At 44.8% G+C, this 23,183-nt stretch overlaps 1 protein-coding gene across 1 annotated transcript in view; it reads left to right on the top strand.

Annotated features, from left to right (window-relative positions):
- The window catches only part of kiaa0825 (KIAA0825 ortholog), a 150,161-nt gene that overhangs the window by 68,077 nt on the left and 58,901 nt on the right, over positions 1 to 23,183 (top strand). The window lies entirely within an intron of this gene.

Genomic DNA, 23,183 nt, shown 5'->3' with positions numbered 1-23,183 from the left:
TGGTGTGAGTGGAATGTAGAGTGGTGTGAGATAGGGTGCAAGCCCAGGAAGAACTCCTGGCCCCCTGCTCTATCCTATTATCTGGGTGGGTGTACTGAGATGTGTGTGTATATACGATGAGCTTGTAGTGTGCCATGATGCAGAGGTTGGATCTTAATTTGATCACCCTGTTGCTGGAGAATGCAGGAAATGCAATGCAGGAAATGTAAAACTTATAGTGTTATAGTGTTAAAATGGCTTCTGAAGATTGTTATTTCCACCTTGAAATGTCATACTTGATTTTCCCTTACAACAAATGTCCATGAATTATAATCCAAATAATAATCCACATTTCCTGTTGCTGCAGGATTGTTTTCCTGCTGTAGCAAACTGGCTCAAATTAAGATCCTACATCTGTAAAGGTGTATTCCGTCACAAGGCCTTGAAGAGGTTATTATCAACTGGGGAGAGGGGGCTAATTTAGATCCTCTTGTCACCTGATTGAAGCGGTGCTCAACTTTTCCAACTTTCTCTCCCTTCCCCTCCTCCCTCCTTCCCTGCTTTGAACAGGGGCATAAATATTTATGCAGGTAGGTGACACATATTAGGCAGCAATACTTCAGCCCACACTCAGACCTCAATTCACAGCTGTCACCCTGAGAGCTATCAGGCTGCCGTAAGGCTAGTGCACCTTGTCTCGCAGGCCACATGAAATCCATTTTAAATCAACCTCATTGTTACACGCACCTTCTAAGAAAGGGCAAGCTCTGCGTCTCTGCCAAGGACACTGTTCTAACAAGGGTGAAGTGCAACGCGCCCGTGTCCCTGGGCTCAGCCCCCTACTCCTCTCAGCCCCCCACCGCCACCACCACTTTGTTGCACATGTGTTCAAAACAGATACTGTCAGGCCTCGTCTGAGCCAAATTACTGCAAGGATTATTCATGAATGGCACTGAATGGGGATGGCAGAACTGTATGAGGAGAGAGAGGGAGGGTGAGAGAAGGTAAGAGAAAGAGAGGAAGAGAGAGAGAGAAAGGGAGAGAGAGAGAGAGGGGGGGGGAGAAAGAGAGGGAGAGCAAAACAGAGATAATAGAGATAATTCTGGCATGGAAGAGGGGAAAGAGAGAGGACAAAGAGAGAGCGAAAGGGAGAGCAGTCGAGGATGGCAGAGAAGGCGAGTAGGGAGGGTGTACATATAGAATATTATATCATTCGTAATTCATCCTAATCTTGCAGTAAAAGCGTCCACGATTGTCTAGTTTGCCTCATTAGTCTGCTCTTTGTTGAGAGAGGAGCAGGTTTACAGGGGATTACCAACTGGCTTTGGATTTGACTGAGACGCTCAGAGAAGAAGAAGTTTGCGGGATAGCTCTAAGCTGTCAAAGTTTTCCCCGGACCCTCACTCCTTCTTCTATGGTGCCTCTGGGAGGGCATGGAGAACCCCTCAAAGCATAGGAGGACAGACTTGGTTGAAAAACATGATGATGAGGAGCCGATGGAGGAAGTAGATGATATCGTAGTGAGAATGATGATGATGATGAGGATGACACATTTATATCACATTGAGTAAAGCAATAACAACTAGGCCAGTTCATACACAACTTTCGTTACACTTTACTTCAGAGGTGACTTTGTCCTCTCCACTAACTCATCTTCCTTATTGCCACTGAGAAGATTTGATAAGATCTAGCCAGTCTCCTTGTCTGTGAGTCCACAGCCCAGCCTAGCCCGTTCACCCTGGCTATATTGTATTGTGCCAGTGGCATGATAGTTTGAGTGTCTGGATTTTAGATCACATTATAATGGAGGGGCTGGGAGTTAAGGGATAAATCCACCCGAAACCACTCATTCCTTGAAATGTTTGTCATTATAATAAGGTTGGTAGCAACGTGTGTAAATCGTTGAGGGAATTGTTGCAGCTCAAGTCGACTACGAAACCCACAATGCAATGCTCTCTCTATGGGCTGGGTGGCTAGCTCGTTAGAAGACAACCTTCCACGTTATGACATCGGCCAGTATTGAAATCTGACATGTATGATAGACATATTCCTATTAAAACCTCGGTGTAGTTCTGAATGGATTTCTGCCTGCTTGAACGGCAGTAGCTCAGATACACACACACACAACATGAAGTGACCCAGGGATTCGATAGAACATCACTCAGAGATGCACAAAAATAACAACAACAACATTCACAAATGGGTGAATCTTTACATTAAGAAGCCAGTCTGTTACAGGAGCCTTGTTAAATCAGTGGTGGGATGGCTTCATTTACGGGACAGGACAGCACACACACACACCTTGACACTGTCGTTGAGGCCGACAGGAGCGGAGAGGATTTATACAGGTGTGGGTGTCCTTCTTTGTCACCTGTCACTTTGGCGCTTCTGTGGCCGGCATGTCATCCATCATCTTCAGGTTGAGCTTTTCAACAGAACCAGCCTGATTAATCCTCTCTAGCCCTCCAGGCCTGCTACCTGACAACTAAGACAGAGCCTCCCAAAATCATCCCCCAGAACTACATGTCAGCTCACATTTTATATTTGGCATTTTGGTCATTTAGCAGACGCTCTTCTTCAGAGCATGTTTCCCCCCAAAAATGTCAAGCGCATGTGAAACAATGTACAGTGAGAATATCGAAGAATGTATAGAGTCATACCGTACATATGAGCTGAAAAGTTCTGAATTTCTTCTGCATTGTCACTGGTACTACCGTCTCTGGTACAATAGTAGTGCAGTGCTTTGTGGGAAATGCCAGTCCCCGCCACCACACGGATGAGTAGATTTTTAAATCACTGCGATAGACACAGTGCTTTCAGGAAGTAGACAAATACCATCTGTTCCAAACCGCCACCATATGGTGGGCTTTTTCCCTGGGAATAAAGTCAAAACACATATGTCAGAATGTTCATCTTTCTTTCTCCACGGATGCTGATCAACCTGAGGAGAGGCTCTCTGGTTCTCAACATGCCTGAATGAATGGTCTCGGCTGGGGAGGGAGGGAGGGGTGAAGGGGGAGGAGATGACTGTTGTTTATTCGTCTTAAAGGTGATGCTTGTTTGTCTCTGTGGAGTTTTAAATTGATCTCAGCGTTTCCCAAGCGTTTTTTTCCTCAGGGCCCTCTTTGAAAAATGTCACCATTTTGTTGTTTTGAAGCTCAGTTTCTGCAATTCAACGTAGTTTAACAAGACCTCTTTTGATAGGCTATTTAATTATACTAATGGATCAGGAAAATAAAGTCTAGACCTGATTTTCCAAAATGTTATTCCTCTACCAAATAAGGTTTATTGTGATCATTTATATGAACCCTCAAATTAAATATACAGTTGAAGTCAGAACTTTACATACACTTAGGTTGGAGTCATTAAAACGCTCCACTAATTTCTTGTTGACAAACTATAGTTTCGGCAAGTCTACTTTGTGCACAACACAAGTCATTTTCCCAACAATTGTTTAGAGACAAATTATTTCACTTATAATTTACTGTATAACAATTCCAGTGGGTCAGGAGTTTACATACACTAAGTGGATTGTGCCTTTAAACAGCTTGGGAAATTCCAGAAAATGATGTCATAGAAGCTTCTGATAGGCTAATTGACATCATTTGAGTCAATTGGAGGTGAACCTGTGGATGTATTTCAATGACTACCTTCTAACTTAGTGCCTCTTTGCTTGACATCATGGGAAAATCCAAATCAGTGAAGACCTCAGAAAAAAATGTAGACCTCCACAAGTCTGGTTCATCCTTGGGAGCAATTGGGAGCAGCTTATTGTGGGATGCTTGTGGAAGGCTACCCGAAACGTTTGACCCAAGTTAAACAATTTAAAGGCAATTCTACCAAATACTAAATGAGTGTATGTAAACTTCTGACCTACTGGGAATGTGATGAAAGAAATCAAAGCTGAAATAAATCATTCTCTCTACTATTATTGACATTTCACATTCTTAAAATAAAGTGGTGATCCTAACTGACCTGAAACAGGGAATTTTTACTAGGATTAAGTGTCAGGAATTGTGAAAAACTGAGTTTAAATGTATTTGGCTAAGGTGTATGTAAACTTCCGACTGCATCTGTACATATTCTCTTTTGCAGAAAGTGAACAGATCAATTGACAGCGTCAGAGTCACACAATTTCTTTTCACGCAATTTCTTTGACTCTTCGACTTTAAAAGGTTGTAGCTCAGATTCCGAATGTCATAAAGGCAAAGCAAAGATATTCCCATGTGTATCAGAGTTGTGTCTTCCTCTGGCATGTTACCACTTATTGCTAACCTAAAGCAACACAGATTTGTGCATAATTTGAGATTGCTTATAAACAATCACAATTCATTATTTTACCCCTCAAATCAGGGAAGGTCCCACACCCCCACTAAACAGTGGCACACCCTATGCGGGGTGCGCCCCCTAGGTTGGGGACATATGTGACTCGACCAGGATTGGTTAGTAACTGATGACATGCAATCAGCTACATGTAATCTGTTTACAAAAAAACTGTCACTGTAATCAGTTACCTTGCCAGCAAATAAATATTTAATCAGATTACAGATACTTTTGAAAAAGTATATGATTACTTATTGGATTACTTTTGAATTCGGAAAGGATGTTTCCTTGATAACTTTCTGTTTTCTCAATGACATTCAATTCGGCATAGATAAAAGGCGCAAGTGTGTTTGTTCCACCTGAACGAGACCACTATGACGACACACACCTTCTTTGAATTCCACTTAAGGGGAAAGTAATCCAAAAAGGACGTTACCGATAACAATTTTGGACAGGTAACTCGTAACTGTAATAGATTCCATTTGAAAAGTAGCCTACTCACCTCTGGACTCGATGAACTCCGACATCACAGGCAGAACAGAGCTATCAAGGTTAGGGAGACTGACGTTTCTGCGGTACGGAAGAAACAGCCCGTTTCTGAAGCCGTCGGCCGTCCTCCATCTTGTGAGCTAGGAAATTCAAAAAGACTGTCACTTTTGAAAGTCAGTAGCATGTGATGTGTCATTGAGCAAGGACTCCCTTTTTCTCCTCTGTTCCCTCGTGGTGGTGTCCCTCTGACTGACTGACAGGTTGGGACAGAGAAGTGCTCCTGTTGCTGGAATATATCTTTTGTCTCGTCGGTTCTACACACTTGTTTTGTTGTACTTCTCCGTTTGGACAGCACTGACATATTACGCTTTTCGTTAGCTGTCATTTGTGGCCTCATTTATAATCATTACATACCAAATATACCAACAACAAAAAATGCGTGTGCCAGATTTCACACAAAATTTGGCATTTATAAAAACTCAACTTGACATAAGAATGTGCTGAGCTCCCGCAAAATTCAGACCATGTGTCTGCCCAGTTTCTAGTGTTTGAAGTATTGCATTGCAAGCAGGCAAGTAGCCTAGTATTTTGTGGACAATAAAACAATAAAAAAAACACAGGTAAATAAAATGCAATCATTTGCCATTAGTGAGAATCATTTTTTGGGGGGGAGAGGTTGCATCTTTGCATTCTAAAAATAATTAGAAATAAGCACCGAATGTATTTCCAATTTTATTTCCACGATCATTACAGAATAAATTGTTCACCTTTTCTGACTGTGATGGTTTCATACTCACGAAAAAGCTTATAGGCCTACAACGTCCCATTTCTCAGTTAATTGGACCCACTTTACAATAGTAAATCGATCAACTAGACCCTATTTCAAGTATATTTCTCTATGCGGTCCGATCCGGAGCGCAGTTTAACATAGAACAGACGGTTCACCTTTTCATTTCTGTTTTCTTTTATAGGCCAAATAGCCTATGTCTGAAATTCAAAGGTTGAAATATCTCAGGTAAACAATATTTAATTTATAAACATAATATATCATACGTATTTTCATAATCATTGCAGAATAAATTCCTGGATTCATATTCAGCCAGGTCACCCATGGTACAAGTCAATATTCAACGTCCCTCCGTGTCTGAGGACATTGGGTGATGACGTGGAAACTGGCCACTAGGGGGCAACAGTGAGCGCTGTTACCTTCAAGTAGGTTTCGGTTTTATGGATAAGGATGATGGATGGGCGTAAGCATCTGCCTCTGGTGCCCAAGGTTGCATGTTTGAATCCAACGATAGAAAATTATTTTTGAGAATTTTGTTTTAAGCCTATCCAAATCCTTAACCCTTTCCGTAACCATTCCTGGCCATACCTAACCTTAAAAAATGTGGAGTTAATGCCTAAAGTTAGCCTTAAACACTTTTGGAACAACTTCAAGATTTGACATTTGGAACAACTTCGAAATTTGACGTTTGAGAAACATGGATGAACGTCTAATTCTGTCTTGAGACTGTGAGAGCTTGTTGGAATGATGCGTATTTTTCAGGCGGAGTTTTAGTTCTCGTTTACGCACGCACAGTTTCAGGACTGGTCTGATTTACAACGGGAAACATACGTATGTATGGCATGCACCAAGTTTATGAATCTCAATATTTTGGGGCATGTGCAGTCTTTTCAGAAATGGCGGTCACAGATATTTTGTTTTAAACGTACGCAGCGGTTATAAATGACGCCCCTGGTGCAGTTTTGTGTGTATTGTGTGTGCGTGCATGTGTTCGTGCATGTGTGTGTGTGCATGCATACGTGTGTGAGTGAGTGTCTGTGTAGTGGTCTGTGTGTATGCTCGCGCGCACACGTGTGTGCGTGTGTGATATCTGGTGGTTTGCTCCGAAGGCGAATAAATCAGTGATGCCTGGGATAAGGCCGTGGCCCTTCCTCACACGGCACAGACAGGTTGAGAGGCTCATTAATCAAGCGCCGAGTCACAGATGTGATGGCTTCCACACAAACCGCCAGCAGACTGTGAAAGTCACATCCAACTGAGTCAACTGTCAGGTAGGCAGGCAGAGCCGAACTTCTCCCCTCTCCTTGTCTTTCTCTCTCTCTCACACTCTTCCTTTTTCTCTCTCTTATTCTCTGCTTTACTTTCTATCTTGTCTTTCCATTCTCACCTCCAGTGTGATGCCCCAGTGTGGTCCATCTGAAACAATAGTCTTGTCTTTCTAACAATGTGTTATATAGGGTAAATCGGTTCTGAAAATGGAGTCACTGCAGTCAAATAGTCTATGTTGGCTACAGTGAGGTGACAGTGGCCTATATGCTGTTTGCTCCTCTAACGATTTCTGTACACCGATAGCTCCAGCAGCAGTGCTAGAGAAACCCCTCTCCAGGCTCAAACGGCCCATGAGACTCATTTCCTCTCTGATCAAACAACGAGAAAAACAGCCATGTTGCTGTTTGCCACGGCTCCTTCTACCATCAGATGCCGCCACGGTGAGCACCAGTCTCGACTCGTCACTGCGCCGCCTGAGATCCCCTTAATCTGCTTTAAAGTCCTCCCAGCCGGGAGAGTGAGTGACAAAGCCACCCGTGCCTGATTAAAAAAGCGGTCCCTGGATGCGACAGATCTAATGACAGGCCGGATGGCGAGCAGCGGCTGGCGTGCGTGAAGAAAGGAGGCGTGCATGCCGTGGCTCTGGATTGGGGAGGCGTACCCCCTGCGTGTGTCTCATTACCCCCTCCAACCTTCGTCCGCCAAGTGCCAAGCACTCCGCCATTTGCATGGTGGCCAGGAAAATAATTATTAGAGGGATTCGTTTCTGTCACCATTAATCTGTGACTTAGTGATGGGCTGGGACCAGAACTTGGAGATGGAGGCTCACTCACACTACATTTCAGTCTGTAGTTTTCTATTGCAGGGTTGAATTTGTCCTGTTCATATGACTGCGATTGTACTTTCAGATATGTGTGTATGTAGTTTCACATGACTGTGTGCTGTAGTTGTAGTTTCACATGACTTCCTGGGTGTAGTTTCACATGACTGTGTAGTTGTAGTTTCAGATGACTGTGTGGATGTAGTTGTAGTTTTAAATGACTGTGTACTGTAGTTGTAGTTTCACATGACTGTGTAGTTGTAATTTCAGATGACTGTGTTGTTGTAGTTTTAAATGACTGTGTACTGTAGTTGTAGTTTCACATGACTTCCTGGGTGTAGTTTCACATGACTGTGTAGTTGTAGTTTCAGATGACTGTGTGGATGTAGTTGTAGTTTTAAATGACTGTGTACTGTAGTTGTAGATTCACATGACTGTGTAGTTGTAATTTCACATGACTGTGTACTGTATTTGTAGTTTCACATGACTGTGTGGATATAGTTGTAGTTTCAGATGACTGTGTGGTTGTAGTTTCACATGACTGTGTAGTTGTAATTTCACATGACTGTGTACTGTATTTGTAGTTTCACATGACTGTGTGGATATAGTTGTAGTTTCAGATGACTGTGTGGTTGTAGTTTCAGATGACTGTGTACTGTAGTTGTAGTTTCACATGACTGTGTAGTTGTAGTTTCAGATTAATGTGTAGTGTAGTTGTAGTTTCACATGACTGTGTAGTTGTAGTTTCCGATGGATGTGTAGTGCAGTTGTAGTTTCACATGACTGTGTAGTTGTAGTTTCAGATGACTGTGTGGTTGTAGTTTCAGATGACTGTGTACTGTAGTTGTAGTTTCACATGACTGTGTAGTTGTAGTTTCAGATTAATGTGTAGTGTAGTTGTAGTTTCACATGACTGTGTAGTTGTAGTTTCCGATGGATGTGTAGTGCAGTTGTAGTTTCACATGACTGTGTAGTTGTAGTTTCAGATTAATGTGTAGTGTAGTTGTAGTTTCACATGCCTGTGTAGTTGTAGTTTCCGGTGGATGTGTAGTGCAGTTGTAGTTTTACATGACTGTGTAGTTGTAGTTTCAGATTGATGTGTAGTATAGTTGTAGTTTCACATGACTGTGTAGTTATAATTTCAGATGAATGTGTGGTTGTAGTTTCAGATGACTGTGTAGGTGTAGTTTCACATGACTGTGTAGTTGTGGCTTCAGATGACTGCGTGGTTGTAGTTTCACATGACTGTGTACTGTGGTTGTAGTTTCACATGACTGTGCAGTTGTAGCTTCAGATGACTGTGTGGATGTAGTTTCACATGACAGTGTAGTGCTAAACAGAGTCCCAAACCAGACAGCTGTCACCCCCCCCACACACACACACACAACACCATTCTGATTGGCAGGCCTCCTGTTTCCCCTTAATTCCTCTTGATTTAGCCAATAAATTACACTTCCAAACCTGCTAAAGCATTTACAGGTATTAGGAGCAGAACACTCCACAATTAAGGCCCCTTCAGGTAATTACAGGGCTAATTTAACGGCAAGCAACTGCTACTTCTCTATGTTCAACATGTTGCCCCCGTTTGGCTGTTTCTCCATCATACTTCAGAATGGGAAATGAAATTCCTTTTTTTCATAGACTTTTGTGTTAGGCTAACTAAACACTTTATGTAAAAAATAATGACAGGTCCCCTACATAATGTAAATTCTCTTCGGAAAAAAAGGGTTCCAAAAGTTGTTGTTTTTTCGGCTGTCCCCACAGGATAACCCTTTTTGGTTGCAGGTAGAACCCTGTGGAAAGGGTACTACCTGGAACCAAAAAGGGTTCTACCTGGATCTACCTGGGTTCTAGGTCATTTCTTCTAGGGGTGTATGACATAAAACAGCTTGGTTCATATTTTAGACCAAATTCTTTCCACTCTCCACCCCTCCATGTTCAGACACTCACATGGTGTCCTGCCCTCTTCTGTTATTATGATATCAGTATCATTACTGTCAGTATGATGTGGTGATCCACAGCCTGCTACACTAGTGTCTCCAGAGGTCTCTGGCGTAAATCAGGCCTGTCAGGCTGATGTCTCAGTGGTGATCTCGTCTTGTCCTGGAGGTTGGAGTACAGGTGGAAGTGTATCTGATGCCCCAGAGGGTTGCCTGATGAGGGGGTCAGACCTCCACCCCAGCCCCTGGGCAGATGGTCAGCTTGCCTTCTCAAATCCAAGACACATTGAGCGGTCATTGAGATTCGGTGACATTTATCTGTAATAGACTTTGGGTGTGTGCGTGCACGTGTGTGCGTGTGTTTGTGTGTGTGCGTGCACACACACACACACACACACACACACACACACACACACACACACACACACACACACACACACATACAGGCTTTTAGTAGTAGATGTGTGGTGAAGGTTGTTGGACCATGGTTGAGAAGGAGAGCCTGTCACTACATATGCCCTTCCCATGGCCCTGGAAGATAAGTTCACAAAGCCAAAGTAATTATCCACTCATCTCTCACTGCAGGCTGTGTGGTTAGACATATGCCTGTGTGTGTGTGTGTGTGTGTGTGTGTGTGTGTGTGTGTGTGTGTGTGTGTGTGTGTGTGTGTGTGTGTGTGTGTGTGCGCGTGCGTGCGTGTGTGTGTCTCCTAGTATTCTTTTCACATGTGTGATGGAAAGGAAGAAAGCATTGATATCTCGGATGGAACTGTTAAGATATGCATTGTTGTGTTAGATTGCTCACATCATTGTGTTCCCTGAATGGCTCAGAATGGAGGATGGTGGCTACAGAGCATATCCACTGACCTGAACACTCCTGCTTGCTGACCCTGTAACTCTGTAGAGTGCACGTAATTGCTGACATTTGGTTGTTTTGTCTCTTTAACTGCCAACGGTGACCGTGTTTGACGAGGCCCCTGGACTCCTGTCCCGATGTATGACGTTTAGGCCATTTTTGCATTAAACTCCTCTCTCTTTCCGTTCCTCTCTTTCCTCTGTCTCTCTCCTCACTATTTCTTCTTTCTCCCCCCCCCTCTCAAATTGCTTCATCCATGTCCTCCTCCTTTGTCTTGACAGCGGTACACCCATTTAAAGTGAACACTCCACATGCCCAGAGCCGTACTCCCTATTCTTCTAAACCCACATACACACCATTTCGTTCTCCTCCCCTCTTGTCCTTCCACCGGCTCCCTCCCCATTCACCTGGTCTTGTTAGCCGTCCTCTTACTGTCTCAAGCTGGGCTGTGGGGTGTGTGTATAGCCTGGCCTTTGTTATATTTCACTCCTCCGCTTTCTGGATGCCACGCTTTGAACAAATGCCTCAAATACGGACCCACAAAATATCATCATTCACCCTGTCACTCAGCACACCACCTGCAATCTTCTGTGCAGTGGGGCGCCCAACCACCGCGTCTAAACAGGGTATATGCACTCTAGAGCAATCAGAGGTCTTGCTGTTCCAAATGCCTCTTTCTGTCCGGTTCTTTTTACTGAAAGCATCAAGCACTACACAGTCTTTCAACAAGGAAAAGGGCAGTCCAGTGTTCCATCTTTTACATTCTTCTATCTGTGTATAAACTCAGCTGGGTTATTAAAAGCAGGTCTGAGCTTGGCCCTCTTAATGCAGCGGACTGATTCAATGGATAGGAAAGACACGCTGTGGTCATGCCGTTGCGCCGGGAAGCTTCCGGGTGCTGCTTTTGATTGACTAGGGCCGTAAGTCTTCCAAACATTTGCTCTTGTGTTACTCTCCGCTAAGGTTAGCTGTCCGAAGGTTTTCCTCTGGGCAGAAGCACGGGTTCAAATAGAATGGTTTTGTCTCTTCCTTTGCATATCCCATAAGTGTACAAATATATGCCTTAAGTTCTGAGAGTTCTGCTACACAATCCAACTTTAGAATTGTCTCCTTTGTAAGACGCGGGGGGATTTTGCTTGTGATGTGACAGGTTGCTATGTTAGCCCAAGTTGTTTTTGACAGAGCACAAAGAAGGGGGAAAAAAACCAACATAAAAGCAGTATATTGAATCTTTCTTCAGAGGTGGATTTGCAGTCGCTGGAATCAATTTCTTTATTTCCCTTTCTTACTTTAAAACGTCTTTGTTTACTCAATGTCTTTACACGGTCATGACTGTTTACGCACATTCTGTCTGATTTGAATTTGGCTTTTGGAGAAATTTTGGTGGTCCTGAGTGCTTATTTGAATTCACGGTTGGAAGCATCTTTTGCAGATCTAGTTTTATGCGGTGATGAAAACCACTATTTTCTTTGACTTTTGACCGAATGCAATTTGTGATTGCATGACATGTTTTACTGCTACATGGCAGCCAGTCTATGAGATGTCCATTTTGGATCACTGTTTTATCTCCCTGCCCATCTCTCTTTCTCTCTCTTCACCTCTCTACCGCTTCACTTCTCCATCTCGTTCCCTCATTCACCTGTCTGTGTTATTATTAAATGTCTGTGTGCATGTGCACAAAGATCCATGTGTGTGTGTGTGTGTGTGTGTGTGTGTGTGTGTGTGTGTGTGTGTGTGTGTTAGTGTAGCCACTGTCGGTCCAGGGCTGACCAATAGCTGTACCAGACAATCACTCACCCACGTCTTCCTGTCCGCAACTCTAGCCCTGCCTCCCTCCCTGTCTCCTTCAGCCTCCTCCAAGAGGTCTCAATGCCAGTGTGTGGTAGACCTCCCACTGTTCTCAAGGTTGTCCTCACCCTCACCCCTCTCCTCCACCCTAACACCCGAAGGGAATTTGACGGGTTGGAGGATGTGAGGGTTGACTTGCTTCTCTCACTCATGCTCTCCTCCTGTCTCTTCCCTCCTTTTTCTCCTTCTCTCTTGATGTTGTCTTGGAAACCCAACCGCCTGCTGGCACGCTGCCCATAGTTTGACACCTCTTTCCTTGTTTTGGGATGTCAGCCTGCCTGTAGTTTTCTCTATGCCCTGCCAACAGTGTGGGGCTTCTGCAGGTATGGAGCCCTCTCCTTGTGAACCATGAGAGGGCAAGGGCACAGGCGAGATGAGTAAACTCGGTGCGGGGATGTGCAGGTTTCTTGAAGAGAGCACATCAGTATGTGTACCTACCAGTGGCAGTGGTTTCCAGCACGCTGGTTGTAGGCTACTGAAGCTGTAGTGAATGTGTCAGGAGTGCCTGCAGCAGAGGAGAGGAGCCACAGCCTGATGTATGTCTGTGCAGCTCAGTGGTGAGATATTGCTGTTGTCTGTGTTACTCACCACAACATCTTTGGCATGACAGAGCTGATAATAATCCATCTCCCTCCTTCTATTTCTCTCACCCTCACTCTGACGTACCACGTCTCCCTCTCAATCGCTCAAACCCATTTCTCTCTCTCCGTCTCCCCCTATTCGCTCTCCCTCTTTCTATATATCTCCCCATTCTTTCTCTGTCTCTTGTCTCTCGCTCGCTCGCTCTCTCTCTCTCCTATCTCTCTTTTTCTCTCTCTTTCTTTTCCTCCCTCTGTCTCCCCCCACTGCATCTCTTCTCTCTTTCATTGTCACATTATAATGGAGCACTTTGAGAATACATAGTAGGGGGACTTACTGTTGGGAAGTGTGTGTGCCTGCGTGCAAGGCAGCATTTACAAAGGGCTCTACCCTCAGGAGGCAATAGATCACTGCAGTGGGGTAGAGGAGAGAGAGCATACTGTAGTGCTAGTTTACAGTGGGTGATCAGCGTACAGCCAGCTAGCTACGGAGAATCAAAGCTTGGCTATTTATTTTAGGGGCACATTTGTGCGTCGGAGAACAGTGACCGGAACTATCAAAGGCCTCATCCACAAATGAAGCTGTCAAAGTGGGCCGACAGCTGAGTCCCGAGGCGAAGTTCTCCCTCTCCCGCACTCTCCCCCAGTTATTCTGATCGCCATGAAAACCTTGCAGCTCAGAAAACAGGCCAAAACGAACCAAGAGCGTGTGTAACGGCGTCCGTGATGAGATGAATTATGAATGTGCCGAGAGGATTAGACAACAATGAGTAAAATCACTGGGATCCTCCTCTAGCTTCCTCACCCTGAGCACATTCACTAATTAGTACTTTCACACACACACACACACACACACACACACACACACACACACACACACACACACACACACACACACACACACACACATTGCACCATTATTGCATTAGGCACACCAAGTTATGAGTCACTGTATTGTATACTGTTGAGTTAATGTAATTAGTATTGCAAATGTTTGTGGAATGTTAATTTGATTGTATGATTCTGTAAGTGTTGTAGATTTTGTATCCGGGTGCTATTCATGGTTTAGGCAGTTATACTATGCTACCTCCTATGCATAGGCAATTATCTTAGCAATTCCACGATGACATGAAAAGTATCATCACTAATTTCCTTCAACTGTTAATAGGTAGCAAGCATAATGTGGAACGGTTAGATTGAAATAAGTCATAAATAAATATGCCCTTTCCCCCCTTTGTCTCCTCCTTCTATGATTGCGCATACACTGTGAAAACATAACATTTCAAAATACAGATATATCTTTTTCGCATAATTGCGCAGTATATTTGTATAACAGACACAATTCGAACCAACTAATTAGTATCCATGCACCGATATAGAGAGAGGGAGAGAGGGAAAGGCGGTGGGAGGAGGGGGTGAGGGTAGATAATTAGACGGAATTAAGCCATCTCTTTTAATCCATCCCTTGAAAGAGAGAAAAGAAAGGATGGGGTTTAGGGGGCTGGGGTGAGGTCTACACATTCACCCCTCTACACTTTACTTCTCATCCAGGCTCCCTCCCTCTCTCCCTCTCTCCCTCCCTCCCTCCCTCCTTCTCTCCCTCACTCTCGCTTCTTTTTACTCCTCTGTCTGACACTCTCGCTGAATGTGTGGGAACTGGGAGGCATGGTGCTTTAAAGACACAGAATGGATCAGCTTGTGTTTCTAAGGCTGTAGAAGTGTCCCATTGTCATGATGTCAGTGCAACTCAAGAAGGCTGACCTCTGGACCCTATGGATTCATGGGTGCCCATCGCCCCCCATTTTTACAGGCCAGATTGCCATTGTCCGCCCACTAGGGGGTATCCAAGCCTTTTGCTATGGAATTCAAGGCACTTATAGCAGACGACACAAAACGTTATTCTGCAGAGCCGCGCCATCATCCACTCGTCTCTCTCTCCAAGCCCCCCTGACTCGGGCTCTCTCCCTTACTCTCGCTGTCTCTCTCTCTCTCTCTCTCTCTCTCTGTCTCGCTCTCTCTCTCTCTCCCTTACTCTCGCTGTCTCTCTCTCTCTCTCTCTCTCTCTCTCTCTCTCTCTCTCTCTCTCTCTCTCTCTCTCTCTCTCTCTCTCTCTCTCTCTCTCTCTCTCTCTCTCTCTCTCTCTCTCTCTCTCTCTCTCTCTCTCTCTCTCTCTCTCTCTCTCTCTCTCTCTCTCTCTCTCTCTCTCTCTCTCTCTCTCTCTCGCTCTCTCTCTCTCTCTCTCTCTCTCTCACACACACACACTGGATCTCTTGCTGTCTCTGATGGTCGGTATCCAAAAATATAGCATGCGCCGCCAGGTGTCGCAAATACATCGGCGGAGGGTTGTGGTTTCAGTGGAAATAAATCAAGGCACGTATATGGGGGATGTGTGTGTGTGTGTGTGTGTGTGTGTGTGTGTGTGCGTGTGTGCGTGTGTGCGTGTGCGTGCGTGTGCGTGTACGTGTGTGTATGTGCATGTACGTGTGCGCTGGCGTGCATATGAGCGTGTGTGTGTGTGTGTGGAGGTCAGAACAGGTCACTAGATTGTCCCTCAGATGTTTGATATTTTATGTATAAGAGAGGGCTAGAGTGAAGGGATAACTACGTCCATGACAGAGGCATCTGGCTGCCACAATCCGCCACCTCAGCACACAGGGAAAAAAAGAGTGGAATCAACAATGAAGAGGGGCTGCTTTATCCAGAGTGGGTTCGAAAGGGAAAAACCTGCAGGATCAGAAGGGGAGCAAGAATACAACTGACAAACTCTGGAAAATCATTCCAAATCAACAATGCTAATTACCGTGTGCTCACACGCGTGTGCACACACACACGCACACGGACACAACCCATTCCACAAAGGCTACACACACATAAACATATTCTCCCTGAGAAATGACTAAGAGAAATACGCTGTGTTTGAAAGCGCTTTGTTTGCAGTTGAAGGGGGGGAGACACAGCCTGCATGCCTGCGCCGTACGTCCTCAGATCCGGCTGTGTTCGAGCTGGAGATTCCCCAGAGTGGAGCTATCCCAACAACACAGACTCGCTCCTTCAGGGAGAAAAGTTTACTGCCTGACGCTTTTGTAGTGAGACTCAAAAGAGTTGCGGCAGTCAGCATTAAAGGCCCAGATCTAAGCAGACGCCTCCAACAGAAATACCTACAGATGAGGGGGGAAACGGGGAAGATTGAGACATTAAAGACAAACGTTAAACGCTTTCTTTATGTGCGCTTAGTAGCCCGTCGACGACAACAAAAACTCAACTACAACCGCAATCGCAATGCTCTTTGTTTGTGCGTTTTCTTCTTTTTCTTTGAGGCAGTTGTAGACGCTGATTTAATATTCACCCCGGGTGGTTACCAGGGCAATGTGGTGGCGGTGGCTGCATGGTGGATGGATGACATCATGGTGGCTGGGCTGGGCTGGGCTGTGATGTGATGTATTGTTGTGTGTGTGTGAGAGGCAGAGGGCCTGGGTGCTGGCTAGACTTGGCAGCCTGGGCTGGCTTCATCAGATCATGGCGGCGGGCTGGCGGTGGCATGGCATGGTGGTCTGTTGTGGCGTGCATCTCTCTGCCCCTCCCCGTGTCCCTGCCTCTATCCACACATAGCACAGTGGTGGTTTGTCCCACCGCCGAGTTCTCCACGAGGACAAATTCATTATTCAACACACATCCTCAATTCAATTTGAATTCGCCAATTCAAGTAACCTTTTAGCATGCCACATGTATTATTTAGGCCAACGCTTTGGCCCTGTTTCGATGTGGAGCTTATCGGATTGTTTCAGCCTGTTATCACAGTTGCATTGTACTGTGATATACACTGAGTGTAGAAAACACTAGGAACACCTGCTCCTTCCATGACATAGACTGACCAGGTGAATCCAGGTGAAAGCTATGATCCCTTATTGATGTCACCTGTTAAATCCACTTCAATCAGTGTAGATGAACGGGAAGAGACAGGTTTAAAGAAGGATTTTTAAGCCTTGAGACAATTGAGACATGGATTGTGTATGTGTGCCATTCAGAGGTTGAATGGGCAATATAATAGATTTAAGTGCCTTTGAACGAGGTATGGTGGTAGGTGCAAGGCGCACCGGTTTGTGTCAAGCACTGCAATGCTGCTGGGTTTTTCACGCTCAACACTTTCCTGTGTGTATCAAGAATAGTCCGCCGCCCAAAGGACATCAAGTCAACTTGACACAACTGTCAACATTGGCCAGCATCACTGTGGAACGCTTTCGACACCTTGTAGAGTCCAGGCCCAGACAAATTGAGGCTGTTCTGAGAGCAAAAAGGGGGTGCAACTCAATATTAGGAAGGTGTTCCTTATGTGGTGTACGCTCAGTGTATGTTGGGCTCCAAGCAAGTGTTTTCCAGTTAGATGTACACCTTTTCTGCATACCTTTTCTGTTGAATGCTATTGAGTGTATTGTCCATAACGAAACAGTGCGTGTGTGTTTGTGCGCACCTACTTGTCCTCACCCACACATAATGACCCACCAGGGTTGAAAGGGGAGAGGGGTCCACGCCCTGATAGCTCGCTGTCCAAATCACCAGGTCATGAGTTGGTCATCAAGGTCATCAGGTGTGCGTCAGCACAGCTAGCCGGACATTAGCCAGACATTAGCCAGACATCAGCCAGACATCAGCCAGACATTAGCCAGACATTAGCCAGACATTAGCAATAGTGACTATTGCTAACGCCAAGCCAACCTGCTGACGCCATGAAGCATTGCATTCTGACTCACATGGTGTTTTCGCCCCTTAATATTATCTACCTCATCAGCTGAAGAAAGTGTAGCGACAGAGAGGGAGAAACAGTACTAACAATTAAGAGGAACATCTCCAAACTGCTCTATAGAGGGAACAGCCTTGATTGGTCCCTCTCCATGTCCCCTCCCCCAAACTGGCTCTCCTCACCTCTCCCCTCCTCTCCGCCATCCTACCAGGGACCCAGCCGCCTTTGTCAGGAGCACCGCGACCGCACAAAGCCAGAGGAGATGTCACAACAAACAAAAAAGTCCAAGTGACCCCCCCCCCCCAGAAAATGTAATCATGCTGCATTGATTGAGCTCTGAATGGAGAGTACCTTCAGCGTGTCTCTCATCAGAGAAGGCCTTAGCCTTCACCGGGGCCACAGACAGCCAGGGGCCTTCAGCATTATTTTTTTCCCCCTTCCTTCTCTTTTGTACCTCCATCGCCACAAGAAAGACAAAAGAGTTTTGAGGGACGGCGTTGTATTTGATTATTTATCCCGTCTGCGTATTCTCGGTCTCCTCGGGTGCGCCCGCGCTCCATTTGGACAGGGCCATTGGTTTACTCGTGTTTTCAACATGATATGGTGAGGCAATTAAGGCTGAACCGTGAGTCATTGGACAGCCACTTACGACTCCTAAACCTGGGATGATAAAGGTTACACTCGAGAGATGTCTAATAGCTCTTCACCGTTGTTCAGAGGGTTTTAAGGAACATGTGCAAACACAAAGTCAGACTTGGGGTGAGCGGTTTTTCATTCCATGACGTTAAGGTAATCTGTTCTGTATAAAGACTAAATCTCCCCATTAGTGATGTAAACATATTACGTCCTATGGGGATCTATGACATTTGATATGAAAGGATTTCATCTATAATGTGTGTGTTTTTTTAAATATAATGTTCTGTACAATGCAACAGGGTCCTGCTTATTGTTGTATAATAATGCTCGGGCGTTATAGAGTGGTCGTATTGATCTGGGAAGTAAAAACCATTTACTCGAGGTAAATGTTATTATTTGAATATTGGAGTCTTGCTAATTTAATAGAGTTTAACATGTGTGATGCTTTAAGCCGGAGGGGTCTTTTCCCACTGTCGTACACCTCACCTCACACCACAATGACAGACAGACAGACTTATTCACCGCTACTGTTTCTAGCATCCAACACAATATTGTCACCTACAGGTATAAATTGTATCAACAAATATTGATTCACAAGGGATCAAATTGTTTCCCATACGAACCAGTTAAAAATGTTCTTCGTTAGATGCTTAGTACATCCAAATAAGTGCTTGGAAATATGTTTGTTTTGTTCCTTCAAATGTGTAAAGAGTGTTCTACAGTATGCATTGTATACAACGGTGGTATACAATATATGTGTCACGATTTGGAGTGTGAAAGGGGAAAGGAATAACCTGAGTAGTCAGTGCAGTGTGTGAGTGTGTCCCTGTGTGTTTCAGTGCTCATCTGTCCTCAATGAGTCCTCTATCAGTACCTCTCCCGGGCACTGTAGATTCAAATCTCATCCATTATTGAAATATAAAGGGAATTACACTTGTGACGAGGCTAGTTCTGACGCTGTGGCTAGCTCACTGGTCAGGTAGGGGCTGGGCTACTGGGAGGTCAAAAGGTCAACTCTGTCTGTCATGCCCAGAGCATTCACAAGGCTAAGACACACTGCATACCACCACACTCCTGCTAAAAGGTTATTGTATATTTTACATTTACATTTAAGTCATTTAGCAGACGCTCTTATCCAGAGCGACTTACAAATTGGTGCGTTCACCTTAAGACATCCAGTGGAACAGCCACTTTACAATAGTGCATCTAAATCTTTTAAGGGGGGTGAGAAGGATTACTTTATCCTATCCTAGGTATTCCTGAAAGAGGTGGGGTTTCAGGTGTCTCCGGAAGGTGGTGATTGACTCCGCTGTCCTGGCGTCGTGAGGGAGTTTGTTCCACCATTGGGGGGCCAGAGCAGCGAACAGTTTTGACTGGGCTGCGCGGGAACTGTTCTTCCTCAGTGGTAGGGAGGCGAGCAGGCCAGAGGTGGATGAACGCAGTGCCCTTGTTTGGGTGTAGGGCCTGATCAGAGCCTGGAGGTACTGAGGTGCCGTTCCCCTCACAGCTCCGTAGGCAAGCACCATGGTCTTGTAGCGGATGCGAGCTTCAACTGGAAGCCAGTGGAGAGAGCGGAGGAGCGGGGTGACGTGAGAGAACTTGGGAAGGTTGAACACCAGACGGGCTGCGGCGTTCTGGATGAGTTGTAGGGGTTTAATGGCACAGGCAGGGAGCCCAGCCAACAGCGAGTTGCAGTAATCCAGACGGGAGATGACAAGTGCCTGGATTAGGACCTGCGCTGCTTCCTGTGTGAGGCAGGGTCGTACTCTGCGTATATCAGACCTGCAGTCGTATATGTACAGAGTGTAAGTGTCATGTTGATATGCTGTGCTGTCTTTATTTTGCTTCCAAGTCTTTCTTTACCCTAACTCCAAGCGGTTTCGTTTTTATTTTTTTAGATTTGATGGTTATGTGCAAGCTCCTGTTCATGGGGTTTATCCCAATATTCTCTCATTTCTCACGAACTGGGCACTTGTTCACTTCCCTTCACTGATTTGAAAGGAAATTATACTGGTATATGAAATATGGTGGAAACTCCATCTAGCCTCATGATCACCAATCCGGTGCGTTTCGATTTGTGGGAAATAGTGAACGAGTGTACACTTCAGGAGGAAGGAGATAATATTGGGACTCAGCCATGGTGTCTGCCATAGACCTTGGTAGATTACTCGGTACATTTGGTTGGGATTCATTGATGGACCGCAATATTCTAACCTTGTCTCTGATTTTCAAGCATACTTAAGTCATAACTGGGACTGGACCATTCAGGAACACTCAGCACTTCATTAACATCTGTGCAATGTCCCAATAAAAAATACAACTGTTTTCAAAAAGAACACTGCGGGTTTTCCTGTAACTTTTTACCTGGGGTTTGCTCCTTTCATATTTTTTTGATCCTGTCAAACTCCTCAGTCCCTGCAGGCGAGGAAAATACTCATAACATGATGATGCCACCACAATACTTGAAAATACCAAGGACAAATGAGGCTGATAAGAGATACTGCAAGACAACACTGCAAATAAATTACCTTTTTTGGCCTAAATTAAAAGCCACAGGTTTTGGTCATATCCAATAAAACCACACAGAGTGAAATACTCTGTGCTTTCAAGTATGGTGGTGGCAGCACCATGTTATGGGTATGCTTGTCATTGGCATGGACTGGGGAGTTTGTCAGGATCAAAAGAATTATGAGAGGAAAAACCCACCTCAGTCTTCTGAAAACCCTGGCATAAGTCTGACTTTTTTTTCAGCGGGACAATTGCACATGTCAATAACAAAAACACACCACAGTGGCTTTCCAATAGGTGTTGAGTGTTCCTAAGTGGTCGTCTCAGTCCTGATTTTAAATTAGCTTGAAAATCAGAGACAAAGGTTTGAATATTACTCTCCATCAATGATTTCCCAAACAAATGTAATAATCTTGAGCAATTTTGACAAAACAATGAATATATGTTGCCGAAGAGTTGTGGAACGTTTTAGAATCTTCATTTAATTGCAGCCAATAGTGCCACAACCAAGTATTAACTCTGGGGTGTGAAGATATACGAAATCATTTTTATTTTGTTATTTTTGGGGAAATCATTTTCTTTCACGTTGAAATTGTGGAGTATGTTGTTTAGATCTGGATGGGGAATAATCGAATTGAATCCCTTTTTAGATGACATTTTAAGGCGGCAAAATGTGAAGACCGCAATGGATGTGTAGACTTTCACTAGGCACTCCATGACATTGAATAATACAGAGGTTCCAATTACCCTTGAAGTGAGAAACGGTCATTTCAGTGACAAAACGCTTAAAATGCAGCCACGTGAGCTTCATTAAATGTTTGATCCATATATTTAAGGGAGGTTGTCAGCATTAATTATTGCATATTAAATGTTGCCCTTAGCGCTCTTGACGAAGGACACAAGATGCTCCTACGAGGTGACTCGAGAGGAAGGAGAGTCCACTACTAATGCCTATGAAAAAAAGCATTATGGGCTGTGCTTTTATGTGCTGTCTGTTACAAGATACTGCATACCTTTTAAACCGTGTAGTAGCCATGTTGGGATCGATTCCATTTTAGCTGAGTCAATTCAGGATGTATAATGAAAATTGGAATTGGAGCGACAGACTATTTCCTAAATTTGTTAGATGTTAACTGTGCTATGTTGACACTTCGTGTCAGTTGCAGTGCACAGAGTTATCTCCACTTTGACACTTTTACTGAGACAGTTAGTTTCCTTCTCCTTTTCTCCTATACCTACCCAGCCTGAGGAGCACCTCATCTCTTTCTCTTCAGCTGAGTTGAATGACTTTTGGCGGGACTTTCCCCACTTTTCCAAATAGACATATTTTTTCAAGAGGATCCCTGGCTTGTCGGTTGTTTCCATGGCAACATCCCCATTTGAGAGAGAGAGAGAGAGAGAGAGAGAGAGAGAGAGAGACAGACTGTATGTGTATTTACGACATGCCTACGGGTGTGTGTGTGACAGACAGAGAGAAAATGAGTATGAGGGAGAGAGAGAGGCCTTCTCGTATGAGTCATCTGATCAGCTCCATGAAACAGCCAGGTCACCCGTGATACAAGTCGTTATTAGAAGTCCATCCATGTCTGAGGACAATCGGAAATGACATGAATACCGGCCACTAGGGGCAAAAGTGGGAGCTGTTACCTTCAAGTAGGTTTTTCTAGGCCGTGAATGAACATATAATTCTGCCGTGAGACTGTGAGAGCTTGTTGCAGCCATGAACCCAGAGACACTAGCTGAGCAGGGTTAAAGAGGGCACCCATTCACTCAGAGTGCCCTGCCCCTTCACCAGGGGGCAAGATGCCCCCTCCGCAGCCCCCCAAATTTGAATCAAAGGAAAAGTGTGTGTGCCTGTGTGTATGAGACTGGATTTGAGCAATCTGTCAAAGCCCTTACTAAGAGAGCGAAGGCTATTGAGACACCCCCCATCCCACCTTGTAAATATGAAGCTGTCAGACAGAGAATAGCAGCATTCAATGAATGACACTTATTTTGTCCCACTTTACACGAGTGCAGCGAACAAAACAGGCAGTGGAGCAGCTGAGGAAAACACTTTTTCACATTCACTGGTGATGACAGACATGCTGCAATTATAGTGATGAGGCAAAGCAGACACCAAGCAAACTGCCATTTCTATTTATCCCCACTTTATGCCTTCTCTGCCTCTATTCTTTGTGTGTGTGTGTGTGTGTGTGTGTGTGTGTGTGTGTGTGTGTGTGTGTGTGTGTGTGTATATGACTGCATTTGTGCGTGTGAACATGTGTGTACGCGCATGTGTGTGTGTGTCTGCCTAAATGTGTGTTCACATGTCCCCCACTTAGGTCCCATTACCAGCCCCAGGCATTAACGTGTGTCAGGGCAAGGTACTCTGACGTGTGCCTGATGGACCCCTGGTCTTGGGCCATGTGGC

Source organism: Oncorhynchus nerka, linkage group LG13 (assembly GCF_034236695.1).
Source record: "Oncorhynchus nerka isolate Pitt River linkage group LG13, Oner_Uvic_2.0, whole genome shotgun sequence".
NCBI lineage: Eukaryota > Metazoa > Chordata > Actinopteri > Salmoniformes > Salmonidae > Oncorhynchus > Oncorhynchus nerka.
The sequence above is the reverse complement of the archived record's forward strand: the minus strand, read 5'-3'. Positions and strand labels throughout refer to the sequence as shown.